The following is an 18,684-nucleotide window of genomic DNA, read 5'->3' on the forward strand; positions in this document are numbered from 1 at the left end:
AATATATCAAAAAAAGTTATTGGTGCAAGATTTCTGACAAACAAAAGGACTGAGTTGTTGCTGTTTATTTATCTAAAGAGATCTATGGGATATTGGCTTCTTGGAACCAATGGGTACTTTTTTAATGGAATGCGAGGTGGGAGGGGTCCCTCGGTCCAAATACATTCAATGGCCTCAATCCTCTTTTAGACAGACTGAGCAGTACTTGAATAAACATATGTATTTGATTGCACTATTTAAGCGCTTACTATAGCTCTGATTTTATTTCCACCATCAATTTTATTAACATGTCCCCCCTTGGGTCACTCAGTTAGCCTAAACTTACCTCTTAGTCAATTTTCTCTTCCTTTTTTGTTGTTCTTTGTCTGCCAGGCGGCCTTTCTCTGTCCCTCAAATAGTTTCCATTTCTTCCCCCAGTTCAGTAGGCCTGTGCACCAAAATGATAACTCACATCCAACCTCAACCCTAACACTAGAAAAGGGTTCAGAATTGTTTGAAAAACTTTTATTAAAGCTTAAAATGGGAAAAAGTGTAAATACTGGGGTTGCCAGTTAAAATCAAGCCTGATATGGGAAGTACCCATAGTGCCCTTGGACGCATATTAATTTCTAAAATTTTACACTTTTAGGTAGAAAAACCCCCTCAATCTCAAACAAATGATTAGCAGCTGAAAAAGAGTGAAAACCTTTGGGGGCAAGGTGTCGAAGGGGGGTAGAATTTGTGCTTTCAGCTGTAGCCCCAGTCAGGCCGGTGAGGTAATATCTGCAACACCATCAGACAGGTACAGCCTGGAACAAGCTGAGCACGTCCCCATTATACAACAGGTCGCCTTGTCGAGATAACGCCAACGACTCCAAGATGCAGTGGGAACACACGAGTAGCCCCGGATCTGTGTGCGGGAAACACGCCGCCCTTTTGTATTTTGAAGGGAACACACCTGCCGGGCGAGCTGACAGCTCCCGTTAGTGAGAAACCTGGAGCTTAGAGAACAGCTCTCTAAGGCTCTTCAGCTAGTTAGCTTGTCTGTAAGCCCCACTCCAACACTCAAATCTAAAATCCGATAGCATCTTTGAACTGAAACTGCTGATAGCAGCTTTAGCTCTCGTTTCCAGAAAGGGCTTCATGGATTAGGGAACACATGGAGAACTTCTGTAACTGAACACACAAGTAGAAATGGGATTTTGGCGAGAGAGAGAAAAAATGTAGGAGTGTCAGCAAAGTCTCTAGTTTGGAAGTGTTTTTTGGGAGACAAATGTGCTCACTGACGCTAAGAAAGCCTCCAACGAAAAGCCACAGATGGAATCTAAACCCATGTGTGTGCACAAAAACACCAAAACAACAACCAACAACTGGGTTGTAAAGCTACAGCTTAAATGGCATGTACTTCAGCCACTGTACTTGAAGGGAGCTTTTAAGAAAGATCTTAAAATACAAGGGAGTCTTCTGGTTCTACAGATTTTTAGTCAACACAATATGTTCAGATTTTCTGATTGAGTTAATACATTCAGATAAAAAACCCCTTTCTAATAAGGTGTGTGAAAAGAAAAAAAAGAAGATACATTTTTGGACATAACTTGCTCCTTTGTCGCAGGATCAATATTGGATAGAATATGTAAAAAAAAGTTTCTTTGATGAAAAAAACCCCTAAAGATCGAAGTGCTGCTTTTGTGAAAAATAAAGATCGAGATCCTTCAGTCTAATGTCATTCAGTCAGCTAATGTGTCAATATCAGGGGTGTAAAAGCTCCTTTACAGTTGTAACTGTTACTGTTCTCTTTTTATTTTTATTTTTTTACCTCAAAACTCCTTTTCTTTACTTGAAATCTGGTTGTCCTAAACACTAAGGCTAAAGTAGATAAAGAAGAAACATAGATGTTCAGCTAGTTCAAGCATGCAAAAATGAAAGAAATAGACATGCAGCACACCAACCAAAGAATAAAAATTCAGGTTACTTACAAATAGTACCATATTTTTCAGAAGGTGAGACTTCAACTCCCGTGCGACTTAATACAGTAATCTTTGTGGATTGTAAGGATGACTACTACATCTTAAAATTGTGTTATTATTTACTAAACTGGCTGGCAAAGTAAAAGAAGAAAAAAAAAATTCCAAATATGCTGTAAAGATCTGAATTTAACATAAATATAACCCATAGGACAGATCTGCAAAAATAGGTCTTTAAAAGCTTTTAAAGTAGGTAATTGTGCTTTAAATAGGAAACTTTTAAATATTTGCAAAATTACTATCAAACTTCAACTGAATTCTTAGGTTGTGATAGTTTTTACACAATTGAGTGAGATGAGGGATTGTGGGTAAAACAATCCTAGCATTTGCTGTCGTGCAGGAATCCCAGCAGGAGCTCCAGCTGCTCAGCTGGATGCGACTCTGGTTGCCCAAAGCTTCTTCTGTGACAACGCTGCTGTCTGCACAAAGCGCCAGGTGAACTGAACGCATCTGTGGTCAGCTCAGGTTAACGTCTTCTGCTAGAGAAACAAATGAGTCACCAAATAAAGGAAAAGCTTCCGGTGAGACACATCAAGTTATAAAGATATGGGACAAGAAAAAAAAAATGTAAAAGCACAAAATGTATCTGATGAAATCTTTTGTCTTACATTAAATTATAAGATGTTGTTAATTAAAATATCTAGATAGAATTTCAAGAGATCAATAATTCCTATACTTCAGGATTTTTGGTCTTTTTTAGGCAAAACTTTTAAATGATCCATCAATTGGCATTATTTAACAGTAAATGAACACTTCTTCTTCATCGGTCACCTGATGTCTGAAATTGTTACTAGAGCCAATTACTGGGGGAATCAAATTCAAGCCCAGAAGGAGGTTACCATGGTGACTGCATTCTGAGAAGGGGGGGGGGGGGCAACTACCTGTAAGCTGGACAGGAAAAACATGTTTATGTTGAAACGAGAAAGACGGAGCTTCGAGTCAATCCGTTTTTTTTTCTTGCGACTTTTTTCTACCGAACGACAAACCCTCAGAGTCAGAGTTGAGCCTGACGGGTTCTAGAAGAAGATTAAATAATGGGAACAAAAAGAAGAGGTGGGCAAATGTAAGGATGAAGGAATGAGGGTGGTGGTGGTAATGGGACGTCTTTAAACCTCCAGAGCATGACTTTTACAGTCACACGCCACCGAATGACCGCAATATATTTGCAGCTGCTTTAATGGGATTGTTGATCAATATCCCTGATTTCATGATTATTCTGCCAAGTGCAGCGGCTCCAGGTTGCAAACCTTGTAAATAAAACACCCATTAGAAGACTTAACACCCTTTTAAAGTATTTCTCTAATTAGGATTAAGGAGACACCAAGTGGACAGGTTGAGTCGTTGGAATCAAGTTAAAGGATTTACGAGTGTTTCCTAAATTGCCGACTGACTTTAATGTCCGTGCAGGGAGGCAGAGCAGCTGCCGGGGCCGTTTTTTTCCGTGGCGTGGAGTCAGCAGTTAGCCAAAGAGGGACGTGCGCAGGCCTCATTTCCATCGAATGCGCGCAGAAACGCCCATAAACAGCGGTTTGGTAATCAATACTTCAGACAGCCGCATCGCTCATCAAACCTGCTTGCATCTGCTCACATAAAAGCTGGGAATGAAGCGACGTGCGGGTTGCTCCAATTCAGTTTTTAGTCATTTGAGATCTTAACTAAATCCATTTTTACTGACATGAAGAAAGAAAAAAAATGTTATTCTTCCATTACATACATGTAAGTAAAAGTAAAAAAAAAAACATGATGTGTAACAAATTAAAAGAAGCAAAAAAAAGTATTTTTAAAAACTGAAAGTTTCATTTAAATTTTTTAATGCCAGAAATACATTGTTTTGAGTAGAATTAATGTATGATTTTAAGTTAGATAAATGAGTAAGTTTCAGTTGTATAAACAAAAAAATTTAAGTTAGATCAACATATTAAATTGAGTTGGATGGAGGTAAAAAAATCAAGTTCAATAAACTTAATTCAATTACGTGATTCATTAAAGTTGGATCAATTTTTTTCTTTTTAGAGTGCTTGCTTCAATTTTCTGCAGGGAAAAAGGGAACAGGTTTGTCAAATGCTTTAACACGGCAAGCATTAACTAACGCTTCCAGGTTCAACACCCCCCACCATAGACAGCTGCCCCGTCTCAGTGCCTGGTCATTTGTTCAACCACAGGAGACACAAATCAGAGCCAGAAACTTCCGAAGTGAATCCCGCAAAATATTCAGTTCAATGACAGTTGGACTTGAATCTTAGCTGCTTTACAAAGTGATTTTTCATGCTAACTCTGTATGGATTAATGTATGAATGGAAATGTATGTTTTTTCAAGATCAGTTAAAAAAACAAATAATTTGGATGTTCTACGGCAGCTTTTCCATCAGTCAAACTGCTTCTTGCAGTCAAAATGACTCAGGGGGGATCCGCATCTTAATGCGGTCACCTCTCAAGTTTGGCGATCGGACGACAGAGGAGACTTGATGCTGAAGGGTATCAGCAGGGACGGGAGGTGATGCAGCCCTGATTTACCCTTCATGACAGCTGTAAGGCAGCAGATCCATCTGTGTGATTACAGCCAGCCCGCTGACTTTGCTCCGAGATGATCGATCTGTGCTGCCTGCCACCCCACCCATGTTTTTTTTTCTGCCTTTAAACAAATAAATTCTTATTGAGAAGCGGGGGTTGATATGAAAATCTTCTGACACTTGGCTTCATCGGGTAACTCGTTGATGGACGAATCAGTTCCTTTCTTTCTGGAAAACGTCATTGGGTTCACCCAGAGCTCAGTAACAATTTTGGACATCCTGGAGAGTAAAAAATTAATGGTCAACCTTAAATGGAAAAAAGGAGGCTTCCCTGCCTTTTAAAATATATTTTTTTCATTCAAAAGACATCTAAAAAGTTTACTTAGAACAGCAGGTGGAAGCAGTGATGCAATCATGTGCAAGAAGATGCTGGCGTGACGAGTGACTGATATTTCATGAAAAAAAACAAAAAAAAAAAACATTTACAACCTGCAACTCTATCTTTATCAATATCCAAGTTTGCTCTGTATAATATGAACATAAATACAATATTAATATAAAAAAAAGGTAAAAGTGAGTGATTTGTGGATTCTTGTCTGTGTTTAAAGTCTTATTTTGAATGTTTTCAACCCTTACACATCCTCTATAGTGGTACTTCCTGACTGCTTGTAAATGCCACATGGGTTGTTCTTCTAAAGTGCATTTACTGCCTTCCTTAAGGACCTTTACAGTCACAGTCCCATTCACACGCAATGGTGGCTTCGCTGCCAAACACAGATGCCAGCATGTAACAAAGGTAGTATTATGGGATGCCCAAGAACACTTTGACGCATGGGTGGGCAAGGTGGGAACTGAACCTGCGGTCTTCAGATCAGAGTCATACCGCTCTACCTCTGCACATTGCAGTACCTGCCTTTTGACTAAATGACCAACTGGTGTTGAAGTTCTTTGAAAAACAGCCAATTGCAGTTCATCCAGGAACCACAAGGGGCTTATTAGTTGTGTTAACGTTTAATCACAGTAGGGTATCTGAACTACACCCAACCCTATAACACCAGAGATGTTGGCGGCGACACCAAAATAAAAAATTTTCAACTATTTACAGGATCAACGTAAATCAGCCGGTTCTTACAGAATCAGTTGATTTAAGTCGAAGGCGTATGCACTTCGATACTGTAAAGGCAAATTTCTCCGCTATAGAATTTGCTGGACGTCAACTGCATAAATGGTTGAAGAGTTGGGATGTTCAAAAGAATGTCAACTGTGAAGCTAAACCTCCGATCTTGAAGGGTTCTGCATGTTTGACCCCTAGAGGCTGGGTTTTCCCAACATTTTAAGCAATGGGAAAACTGGCCAGGGAGGAGTCGGGCTAAAACAACCATGCCTGTAGCACTTTTAGGTACAGATCATCTGGTGTAAGTGTAAATGTCCACTTGTTACCACGCTCAAACTGGCCAAGGTTTATGAAAATACATTTTTAGAATCAAACTTTTATGTATGTGACCAGATTTTATAAACAACCTTTGCACAAGTACAGAAAAAGAAATCCTCAAGAACAAACTTTTTTAATTTGTATTTTAAAGTCATGCAAAAACAGGTTGTGGGCTTTTAACATAGAGAAAAAAACTCTGTTTAGCACTGACCGCCATAGAGCTAAAGTCTGCCTTTACCTGGTAACACCGTGTCATAAGAATTTTGACATTATATCTGTGTGTGGCCTTTATTTTTTCCAGAGCTCAGTTTTGTCTTGTTTTAGATAAAGGAAATGTTCAAACTGGATACTAAAAATGAAGCAAATTATTTTCTTTAACAGAAACTTAATTTGCATAATTATAGATGCAAAGCACATTTATGTATGAACTGAGAAAGCTATAATTAACTTATATGGTTTCTAGTTCTCTTAATTACAAAAGCAAGTAGTTAATCTTTACTTTGTGTACTTTTATAACCGGGGCTCTACTGTTTTTTTTATGTTCAGGTTATTGCTCATACAACCAGTTTATATATCTCCAATACTCTACTCAAGACTACTGGTATGAGTGACTGATGTGTCTTAAGAAATTGATATATCCCAATTTGATGGAAAAAAAGAGTCAATGACCAATTCTTTGAAATGCAAATAAAAGCACAAGTAAAATGTGACATGAAAACAGCAGAAACGCTAAAAGCTGGCCACTTTTTTCTTCTATGAAGACAAAAAGCCGAAGGTGAGGCAGAATCCTTTAGAATTCTGCTCATTTCAAGCCAAATTATTGTGCTTTTATTTCCACAACACCTTCCTTTCATCTTCCTGCCAAACCTCTTCTCTACAGAATGGCCTCCATCAAGGCAGCACCATTTAGCTGCTTGCTCACGTAACCCGAGTTCGCTCGTTTTCCAAAACATCCAATTGATGGGCGCCATTCACGGGACAGAAGCAACATGAGCTTTTTGTCCCAGAGGCTTAGGAAGAGATTTTTCCCTCCTATCCCCCAAGAAAAAAATGTAATCCAAGTAGTGAGACTAAATGAATGCTGTGATAACTCTTTGGATTGCAAAAATATTGACCAAAACCATAATATGTTTGCAGTCCTTTGGAAGCCTACAGACCCCAGATTCTGTTGGTTTTACAAAAAACTCTGCAGGTTTGACCTTAACTAGATGCAGGACCTTTACCAACTTTGCTTTTTTTCAAAGAGGAAAAATACGGGTGGCAAAATATGTTTTTGATAAAGAAACCTGACTGGACAAATTGATTTTGTATTGATTCATTTTTGCAAAATGCTCAATAACATTTGGGCTAAATTTCATCTTGTTTTCAATTATTTTGTATAAATGTGCACACTGGATTATTAACTTTTTTGTTTTTGCCAGAAACAAATCACTTGTCATGTAGGTGAATAACTTCTCACATAGTGCTGTCTTTTTGGGGATAAAACCATAAAAACTTACAAGAATTTCTTTTTTATTTGCTTCATTCAAACCACACAAAAACTTACATAATCTATCAGCTGTTTCCAGGCAGGCTAAATACTCAAATCCCATTACATTTTCAAGTTATTCTTTTCTTACGTTTTAAAGTTCAACAACTTTTTAAAGATCTGTAAAATTTAGCAAGCAGGTAGACTTCTGTAAACTTAATTGGGAACAGGTCGATTTGCTGACGTCAGACCGGGATGTTTCTCCCGGAAGGGCAAAAGGTTTTCGAACACTGTTTCAGTAACAAAATGGATAGATGATGGTAGATTCTGCATCGATGATGTAAATAAAAATATCTGCAGCGACATTGATTTTTCTAGTCATACAGGAAACCGACTGTTTAGTCTGGTTAGCATGTCAGTGAAGTTAATTTGCCGTGCCACACAACAGTAGCTTCAAGATCTAGGCCCCGCCACAGGTCCAGACTTGGCCCCGCCGAAAGTTTAGACATGACTCCTAGAAGAAGTGCAATTTTACAAAAATGTGAACATGAACAAGAAGTCCACATTTAAACCTTTAGAAAAGGTTAAAATGTAAATATAATTTGCGATTTGCAGACACTATATAATGGCACGATCCTCATTGTGCCGTAGAGGCAGAATCCTTCCATGTCTGCTAAACTGGGTCACAGCTGGTCATACTGCTGAGTGATGCAAGATGTTGTCCAGTAATAAAGTGTTCCAGTGTGTAGCCAACAAAGAGCGCAAGTAGTAACAAAAGTGACCAATACATACATCAGCATGGTCCCACTGAGAACGGTTTCCCTTTGCCTTGCACTCCTAACACAGAGACATAAGAGACTTACACTTAATGCCACAGGACTTCATTTCCAGTCAATAACCCAGACTGCATTGCAGCTTTCATTAAATCACTAATTAAAACCCCCACAGTCAATACTACAAGTTTACAGATCATCTTATCACTGGCTTCATTCAGCTAATTGCTATTTGCGACAAGACTCATTGTAATTTATTTTTAATTAAAGGTACAAATTAATAGATTAATTCCTGGCAGGGAGTACAAAGGTTGAAAAGAAAGAAATCCATGCTTTCACTGATTCCAAACTCTTCATCAAATGGAGAAATGGGTCCAGGTCTCTAATTTTAACTGACAGGGTAAAGATAACTCAAAAAGTTGCTCCAACAGTTTGATGAGAACAAAAAAAAAAAAAAAAAAAAAAAACAGGTTTAAATGCAATGTCTTAAACATTATTTCAAAGTTTCATTTTAATCATGTATGTATTCAATTTGATGCAGAGTCCAGTATAAAAAAAAACCCTACTTATAAAGGCTTCCAAACTGTCAGGCACGGTGGTGGAGGGCTAAGGATTAGGGTTTCAGCCACAGAACCTGTTCACGACAAGTTCTGCAAACCTAATCTCACAAAATAAATTATATAAGAGACATTCCTATCCCTCAACATCTACTACCCAGTTTATGCCCCTCCTACTCACTTCGGATTGGTTGGATCAGACAATTCCAAGTGTGAATGATTCAACAATCCTTGTGTAGGAAAGCAGAAGTAGTAGTAGTAGATCTTGAAGAGCAGTGCTGGGTAGCCCAGATCAAGGCAAACCACGAGTTCTGTCAAAACTTACAATGGTCTGTCCAATAACTGGGACTGAGAGTTTCTGTGGTTGATTTTGACAAGTCGTAGGTTTCTGACTGGTACAGTAAAACAGCTACTTTTACTTAAATATGGAAGAAACCCCCTTGAGCGCAGAGAACCACAGGACACCACAGACCACAGCAGTATCCGTTAATCAAGACTCACAGGAAAAGGTTAGGTGTCCCTGTGGCTATATGAAGGTGCACCACATGCCATTTTACCATTATATGGCTTCTATTGCTAATTACTACATCTCAGAGCCTCTTTTTCTTCCCCTTATGTTGGTGAGCTCTTGTTGTCATTGCTCTGGTTTGGCTGTTTGTGGAGGAAAACTTAGATGGTGAGTAAGGTTCTGTTTAAAACCAAGTGTGTACCCTAAGAATGAAACAAAATATGAAATGTGAATGATATTTTTGCCTGGGTGTGTGCTTGTGTCCGGTGAAACTAGAAACTGCTACTGGGCTGAGGGAAAAGAGACAAAAACAATTTAGACTGGTGTTCAGGCGCTGTCCTGCAATCAACATATTTTCACTCCCAACTCGTCATACATGGACATATTTTGGGTGTCCCCTCCACATCACTTTGACGTTTTTGGTGTCCTCAACTCATTGTTTTTTCAACATGCTGCCTAGTCCCATTGAATCCTGGGTCCCCAACCCCCTGGACCTCTATAAACTTTTAGTTGAAGACCCCTGTCCTATGGGCTGTTGGAAATGTATTTGAAAAAAAAAAATGCTATTAGACACATAAGGTGTCCTAGATTAGTCTTCAATTATTACTTTCTTCTCCATGATCAACCTTTAAATAGTTAGAACTTCCTTAAATTAAAACTGACCTCCCTACCAAATCCGAGTGTTTGATTGGTCAAAGTTCGACCTGGTTTAACTATCAATGGCCATGCACTTTGAACATAGAGCCCAAAAAAGGTTGTAAAAACTTGCGTAGCTATATTTGAACACCCAATTTTGAAGGAGGAAACCTGAAATGCTCATTTACACATGTTTACATGTTTGAAAACGTGTTGCAGAGGCCGGTGTGAATGTAGCTTTAGACCGAGGCCGCACATTGCTGGTTCTTTAGGTTCATCCTGCAACTTATGTTCCAGTTATCGCTGACCTATTTGCTACTGATTATCACTCAGAAAATATGAAGAACCATTTACCAAATGTCTACAGAACAAAGGTTGAAGCCGTTACCAGCTCTAACAACATCATAGGTGTTCGTTGGATTCATAGTCATCACAAAAAGTAATCCAATATTTAGAAATGTCAAATTATTAAAGTCAAATAGACCCTTCTTATAAAGAGGGATCTATGCTGGTGAAACACGGCTGCAAGAACTTTGCTGTACTTCCTTAACGAGTTATGCTGCAATGCTCGAGAAGAAGGCGCGTGGCACGTGGCGGCTTTAATAGCCGGGAGTTGGGAATCTGCTGCTCAAAGTCAACATGCTGCATCTCATCTCAGCCCCCTGTTGTTTTAGTGTCTGGAAAAAAAAAGGTTTATGAACCGTACATCTGCTGTATGAGATGATACATTTGAGAGGATGGAGCAGAGTGGTTATCCATCTTCTGCGCGTCACAAAATAAGATAATATCAGCATTCATCTACTGCAAGGCGAGGGCGTACAGAGAAGTGGATGATCCGACGGAAGGAAGATTTTTAATTGTCGGCAACAGAACCGAGGAAACATCTTTCGTATGGGCATCAGAACATGGAAAAATGACTGCGAGTGAAACCATAAAGCTAATTCTATTAAAGGTTTGAAGTGTCTGAGAAACAGGTGCGTTCAATATCTCCTAATCCAATAACTCCTTGTCTAGCTGTAAGGTTTCATAAAGCTGGGGGGAGCACAATGAGGGTGAATACATTTATACTGCAGCACACACAAAAAACACCCCAGGCTAAAAATACATTCATTTTAATTAAGTAAAATATCTGTATTTACCATCTCTCATTCGATAATTAAAAACACCTTAAGTTAATCTTTTCTGCTTATTGAGAACAGCAGCTTGTTTAACTATGGAAGTGCAGATTCAGCAAATAGTGACCAAAAAGAAACGCCCCCCCCATCAAAATTTCAGACCAATTCCTTTCTTTTCATCTAGAACTGCATGCTGCTCGACAATCTTTGCTCCAAGTTCCATAATTTTATTGGTACTAGGTCTTTGATAAAAAAAAGGAGTAACTTTTAAATATGGAAATATTACACTTCAGAAGGAATTTCCATGGCATGACCATTTGGGTGCTTCCACCATGAAAATGACCACAAACAGAAGATTGGCCCCACTTTGTAGCACCGTTCTGTGGGGCTACGAGCTTAAGAACACAGGTTCAGTGTTTGAACACCATTTTTCTATACTTATCTGGGCTGGGGTCACAGGGTGGCAGAGGTCCAAACAACCACGCCTTGCTTAATTAGTTGTTCTACCTTTGAGCATCTCTCTTTAGATCTCATTCGAATTTTAGTGAGTAGCATTAAAAAGAGGAACGTAAAACAGGTTTCAAAACCACAAACAGCATTTCCAATCAGGTCCGTTTGGTTAAAGATTTTGGCAAAGATATTGCACCCACACTGTAATGAAACATACCAGGATTCACTTGCAAGTGCTCTTTATTCCTCATATTAGTTAGCTTAGATTGCACCAGAGTTCAGGTGGTATTTTCACAAAACCTATTCATCCTTTCAGAAGTTTTACGACGAGTGTTCATTTTCTCAGAAAGCTTTTAAAAACCAACGACTTAAGCTACAGACACAGTGGAGATGTGACACGTGCTCAAGAATGAACGTTTAGCCCACGGTGTTCATACTGGACAAGCAGGGAGGGGCTTCTTCCTTTTTTTCCCTGGCATTTACTAGTGCACCTAAAGCTGAAGAAGGCTTGGTGTGAAATATCGAGGCAGTGCAAATCTCTTGAATCTTGCTCCAGGCATTTTCTTTCACAGCTCTATCCCAATATATAAAAAAACTTGGCGTCATATAATTCCAGACGGGAGAAACCTGCAATTATTAATTTCTTCTCCATGATCAATTTACCAACAGTTGGATTGAGTGAATCAAAACGGATGCTACAGATCCATCACTACCAAATCAGTCCCTAGTTGTTCAAAGATTAGCTGGTTAAACTTATAACGGGTGCTCAATGGACAAGTGTTCTGTCCGCAGAGCCCAAAAACTATCGCAGAAAATTGCGTAGCTATTTGTGAATGCGGCAGCCCAAATAGCTCTACATAGACTTTTCAATGGAAATGGTCACTTGAATACGTGTTGCCGAGGGTAGTGTGAATTTGTTGATTGACCATGCTCTTGTTTCTACTGGTATATGTCTTCATAAAAGCTACCACTGACACATTTAGGATGTGGCAGTTGTAGCTTTGGGTCTTCATAAATTGGGTTTATACCACACAGATGCTCCTGAATGCTATCATACTGGTATTTAAAGACTCAAAGCTCAGCAGGTCACATGTTTTATACATCAGTGCCTGCTCTATGGTTTTCTAAGCCTTCTTGGAGGCAGATGCTACATTCAGGAAGTACTTTGTTAAATGGATTTGAGCACTGCAATGGTCAGCAGAACATATTGAGTGACCTACAATTGTCACCTTAGCTAAAAGTAGTTTAAACAGTGCAGTCGACTCATTATGCACAGTGTGTTTTAATTAAAATCTAACTTGGGTTATGGTTAGCTTTAGTATAGTCTATCGTTCAGCAAACCCTCTGATGATTGAATGGTTGGAATAGACAGTGGCCTTTAAGATGTCTGCATGGCTCACAAAGTTCAATACCGCCGTCCGCCACTTTTGATCAAACATGGCTGTAATTGTTTCCTATGATGGATTCTTATAGGATCGAAATGCCAAAGGGTGCGTCAATTCAGTGTGGTATAACCCTTTGATTAAAGTCAAAAGGAGAGGTTTGTATAAAAATGGCAATAGTTTTTATGTCTTCATTGTTGGACAAAAAAAACAAAACAATTCTTGATGTCAGAAAACATTAAAATCAAATGTATAACACAAAATACATTACATCCTCTTCGACAAGCTCTACCAACTGTTTGTCTCGTTTTGTTACTTGGTTCTCTTGCAGCAACACTTGATCTTTGAATGGATTGAGGCCTATCATGTTTTCAAAGAACTGGATAGTACAAGGTTTTATAAAATAAAGCTTTAGTCTCTTGATGCAGACACGATCTTGTCCTAGACAGGTTTACAAAAGCTTGGTGACAATTATAAAACTTGAAGTTTTTCTTTGATCAGAGAGGAAAAGATCATGGTGTAAATTTAACCGCAACACATCAACGGTTTGGTAAATATTAAGTCCCACCCCATCACTTTTATTGACTAATGCTGGCTGAGCCTTTTTCTATGTTCCAGAGGCAGATGTAGCCAAAGTCACAAAAAGATTTGTCTTCATCACGTTCTGCTTTGATTCTTTGGTAATACGTTAATCAACCTTAAAACTTCCACAAGCTTTTAAAACTAGAATGTGACAGTTTATGACTGGGTAATAAAAAACAAACCTTGGCTTGCCAGCACTGCAGTTTGTGTGCGTCGCTCTTCCAGCAGACAAAAGACACAGAGTGAAGGGCTGAGAAGAGCTCCGGTTGTGGAAGGTGAAGGTCAGGATTATTTGGATTCAAGTGGGAGGGGAGAGTCTATTGATCACAAAGAGGCAATGGCAAGGTACTTTTAGTGCAAAAACAAAGATGTGCAGAGCCAGACAGGACAAAGTCATCAGCAAAATTAAACCAACGATGTTTTTATGGTTCACCAGTTTATGAGGGTTTAAAGCAGCTGTTACTCATTCATTTAAATTACAGCTGGTACAATTTCAACCAAAAATAAAGAGCAATATTGTCCGATCTGTCAATGCAATTAAGAGAATTTGAATGCATTATGTTACGATTTGCCAGGCTTGACTGATCATCTCTAAATGCATTACTACGGACCAAAATGATTGGTATTATTCAATATTCTGACATTTTACGATTGAATGAGAAAATGTGCGGCTTAATAACCCAGAGTTTAGATAATAACTGCCGCGGCCCGGCTTTCAGATGACAGCCGCATCGGCAATATGTGACAGATACTCCACATCTGCAAGAGCACATTAACAAAGATGGGTGGTGCAGCTCTTCACTTTCAGAGCAGGTCCTCAAAAATCCCTGCTGGATATGCAATACTGAACAATGGCCATGCAACATGAGGTAATGCTGCATTTACAATGTTGACTTAGTTGTATATAAATTGACAGTGTGTTATGGAAATGAGTCCCTGCACACATTATGCAACTGGAGGCAATGCAATCAAAAGTGAGGAATCTGACTGGATTTCCTGACTGACAGAGATTGCACATGTTTAACCCAATGGAAAAAGTAAAGGGTTAAAAAATGTCTAATTCATGATTGGTTGAAGTAAAGTCTTGGTCATAACTGCCCTTACAGGTGGATATGGGTTGTCTGCAAATGGGGAAGCCTGTTAGTACTGTTTGAACGACAGATCCTTTGGTGTCCCTTGCGTGCAGCCTGGCTGTTAGGAAAGTCATATGCCTTGAGATGAGGCATGTCCAAAGTCCGGCCCATGGGCAAAATGTGGCCTGCGTTCCAGTTTTCACCGGCCTGCAGGCTCCTATCATCAAATCAATCACATGAGGCCACCAGCATTTAAAAAAAAATATTTGTACGATTTTTTGATTGTATTGTGGTTGGTGAACTTCTGTTTTAAGTCAATGTAAACTTGTAGCAACACCGTTGTGAGTCCCACTTTCTAGCTCATTTCTGAAATGTCAACAGTAAATATAAAAGAAAAGTTGACAGTGAGGGCCATTGCTTTCAGGACAAGCTGACATTTTTTGCAGCTGGATGGCTCAGTTGGCTGTGTAGGACTGGTGCATGGGAAACAAGGGTTCTATTCCCAGGGGGCGCAAATGAGCCTCATCCAGGGAGGGTCCATGGGCAAGAGATTTTGCACTTCTGCCCAACTATGTAACCACAAGGAGGTCCAACTCTAGGTTGCCCTGTGGCGTCCCCAGCCTGGATAAAATACAGGGTTGTGTAAAGAAGGGCATCCAGCGTACAAATCCCTGCCAAAACCCAAAAGGTGTGAATTAGCTAAAGCTGATTCTCTGTGGGGACCCCTTAGGGGATATGCCAAAAAACAACAACAACAGCGGCTCCTTTCAAGGAGTTCAATATCAAGAAGGACAACGAGACAAGAAATGCTGAGTACGACAAGCTTACTGGGAAAGAATGGTGCAAAAACGTGACAAATTAAAAGTCATTTTGGTTAAAACTTAATCATTGTCTATGTGAAAATATGAAAAGTATTGCCATTGGATAATAATGTTTATTATATATTTAAATTTATTTTCATATAATTAAAATAGTTCATAGAATTTCAGGCCAAACGGTGCCCTCAAACTTTTTCACCAGAACTGAGCAGATCTTAAAATCTTCTTTGAAAATTGTATGAACACCCCTGCTTTTTACAATGCATCAAAAACAATTTCTAATTTGCATCTTAGTGAATCATTTTTTGATTCATTATGTGGTGCGAGAGTGTGTGCGTGGAGGGGGCATTGTCTGTATTTTCTTTTGTTTGGTCTTTTGGCTATTAAATTGGAAAATGTTTCGGTAAAGCACTTCGAGGTTATCTTTGCTTGTTTGCTTTGATTTGAACAAGAAAAAGAAGGGATTTTGGGAACTCAAATACCAATATTTAAACCAGAATCTTGAACATTTGCCAGAGTTTGTCCAGTTCCTGCACACATCAATGACACACATCAGTCACATGTACTCGTAAGGTTCGAGTATTGGCCCCTTACTTAAAACGGGAACAGTTTTTCCCCTTATGATTGAAACTAATTGAATGTGGCAAAAAAGGATCTTCTTCAATTTGTGATTCAAACTTCTTACCCACGCAAAGAAACAGTCCGATTCCTGTTTCCCATGATACTTCAACGTCCTTCCTGCAAAGCTTCTGCATATTCATGACTCGGTAAAAACCTGCCTCCACGGCCCTGATTTAACTCCTAAGTGTTTCTGATGCGGCTGATGCATGAAAGCTCGGGAGAGCCGTTTAGCTTTCCCCGTGCAGTTTACTTAAAACTTGAAATTAAAGCCCGTCAAGACTTTGTAAGTGCTTTTCCTCTTTCAAAGTGTAAGCAGATCAGAGTCTCTGCAGTTTCATTTGGTCCAGGAGGAGATTAGACTTAACTGTAGTAAAGTCTCCAGAAGTGAAGGTTTTTTTTTATTTTTGCAGAGGGAGTCTTTAGAGCAAGTGCATCCTATCACCTTCTTCTGCAGATAACATGGCAGGGATGTGGGCGATGCCATTCACCTTATCTCTCAACAGGAGAGTCTTTACGCGATGATCTTGATGGGAAGAGGTTGCTCAGCAAGTTTGTCTCTACAGGTAGAAGCAGGACATGACAGCAACCGTGTTAGAGCTCATTCTCCACCAAAAACACTTGACACGCTCTGCAATGACAGCTGCCAATCGGATTTATTTCAATGAAAGTAGCACGGTAGACCTGACTGAACACATGGAAGCGTGGAGGTGAGGATGTAGAGCGCTTTCTCTTTTAAAAAAATATATTTTTTTAAATTAGCAACGGTGAAGATGTAAAACACATTTTCCACCAGCCGGCTAGTAATTATGGCTTCTAATGTGGAACCAATTAGCAGGACCCATCAAGCTGTACTGCAGCGAGTGTGCAGTTAGATTTAATTACACGATAGAAGTGCGGCTGACAGCAAGAGAAGCCGAGATAAAAGAGGCCTGCTTATCTGTGAAAAGCTGTCCTGCCTTTGACTGATCCTCTGGGTGATCGGTGGCGTTCGTTACTGACAAGAAAGGGTTTGCAAGGGCTGTATAAATATTAAAAAAAAGAGGACAAATCTAGCTTTACAATGCTTTGTTTTTTTATTTTGTTAAAGCAATAAGCTGTGTAGGGATACAGTGTAACTATGAATGAAACTTGTGGTTTATTACCTCTAGGGCGGTGCCTATCAGTTGTTTTTGCTAAGCTCCCTCTAGGAAAAAGAAAATGCCCCCCCACCCCACCCCATTTGCCACGGTAACTATAAATAAGATTTTGCTCCACTATTTGAGAAGGACTGCACTAGGGTATTGATTCTATCAACCCGGAAGCTACAGACACACCAGGCCGTGACGTGTATTCTATTCCCATTTAACCCGGTTTATCATGCAGGGAGGGGCTTCTTCTTGTTTTGCTTTTTGTAATGTTTATTAACACATGTCCATTACCCACAGTTGGAAAAGACTTGGTGCAAAATGTTGAAGTGGTACAAATCTTGCTCCAGGCTTTTTCTTTCAAAGCTCTATTCCGATATACGAAGGACTCTGTCATATTATTCCGGCCACGAACAAACTGCAATTATTAATTTCTCTTTCCAAGATCAATTTTCAAACTATTGGTACTTGCGTGAATTAAAAAAGGGACGTCATCCAATTGTCACTACCAAATCTGAGTTCAAATCTGATTGGTCAAAGTTAGACCTGGTTTAACTTTGAACGAGTTCTCAATGACCGCACGCTTTGTGCTTAGAGCCTAAAAACTGTTTTAAAAACACCAACATGAGTTTTGAATGTGGAAACCTGAAATCGGCGTTTGCCCACAATTACATAGACTTTTTATCAGAAGTGGCCCGCTTGGACACTTGTTGCCGAGGGCGGTTTGAACGTCACATCAGCTATCTATTTGCTGTCTGAAAAGCAAATAATGGATAATATTCAGGAAACTGCTGAATAATTTGACGTTCACACCCCCCTAAAGCCATCAAATCCAAATCCAGTCCAATCAAAAGGCTCTTCTGCTTCCTCAGCAGCTGCTTTCAGCAATAAAAAAACTTTTCAAATCATGTTTGCTAACTTGGGAGTTTCTATTTAGCAGTCGAAATAACAACTTAAAAAAAAAATTAAATAACTGCTGATGGATTTTTGTCACATCACAGAGCGACTTGACATGCGTCCAGACTGAATCTGATGTGGTGGGGGAGAATCCAGTCGTTTTCCGAAATAAAACTTCCTTTTAGAATGGGATGCTAAATAAAACTGAAAAACAAAAATGTTTTTTTATATGCAGCCTCGTAGCAAATGTCCCATGGACTGTTACCGGCCTGCAGCTTGGGAGTTGGAGACCACTGTTTCATGTTTTCAAGAGGATGGTTTTTTTGTGTGTTGCTGGCGACATCTCTAGTATTAAAGGGTTAAACTTTATTAACTGAATGGCAGTAAAACCGTTTCTTTTTTTCTTTTTTAGAAGAGACCAAAAAAATATATAAAAGAATTAAGTTTGACAAATTAATCTCAACAAACATTACTTAGCTTAAAAAGAAGTACTTGCAAAAGTTTTTTATTAAATAAAAAAACCCAAAAACTTTAAATTATAAATAATTAAATAAACACCATTAAAACTACTTTGGTGACTCAAATACTTGAAATGATCTTCCTTCAACTTGTTGCTATTTACTTCTTCCTGTTTGAGCTTCGCTCCTCTTCCAACTTCCCTTTAATGAGATTTGTTATCCTGATTCCTCATCTGCAGCGTTTGCCAATAACCAACAGCCACGCGGCGGCGAGCGG

General features: G+C 39.2%; 1 protein-coding gene across 4 annotated transcripts in view; it reads right to left on the reverse strand.

Moving 5' to 3' along the window:
• The window catches only part of LOC101163306 (beta-1,3-galactosyltransferase 1), a 148,569-nt gene that overhangs the window by 17,988 nt on the left and 111,897 nt on the right, over positions 1–18,684 (reverse strand). Inside the window, exon 4 of one of the 4 annotated variants that reach the window (XM_023965358.2) lies at positions 13,599–13,733. The exons of the other annotated variants lie outside the window; for them this stretch is intronic. The gene's annotated coding sequence lies outside the window, so the exon portion shown is untranslated. The remainder of the gene's footprint in view (positions 1–13,598; positions 13,734–18,684) is intronic. 4 annotated transcript variants of the gene reach the window in all.

This window comes from Oryzias latipes, chromosome 2 (genome assembly GCF_053564925.1).
Source record: "Oryzias latipes strain Hd-rR chromosome 2, Olatipes_Hd-rR_3.1".
In the NCBI taxonomy this organism is placed as follows: Eukaryota; Metazoa; Chordata; class Actinopteri; order Beloniformes; family Adrianichthyidae; genus Oryzias; species Oryzias latipes.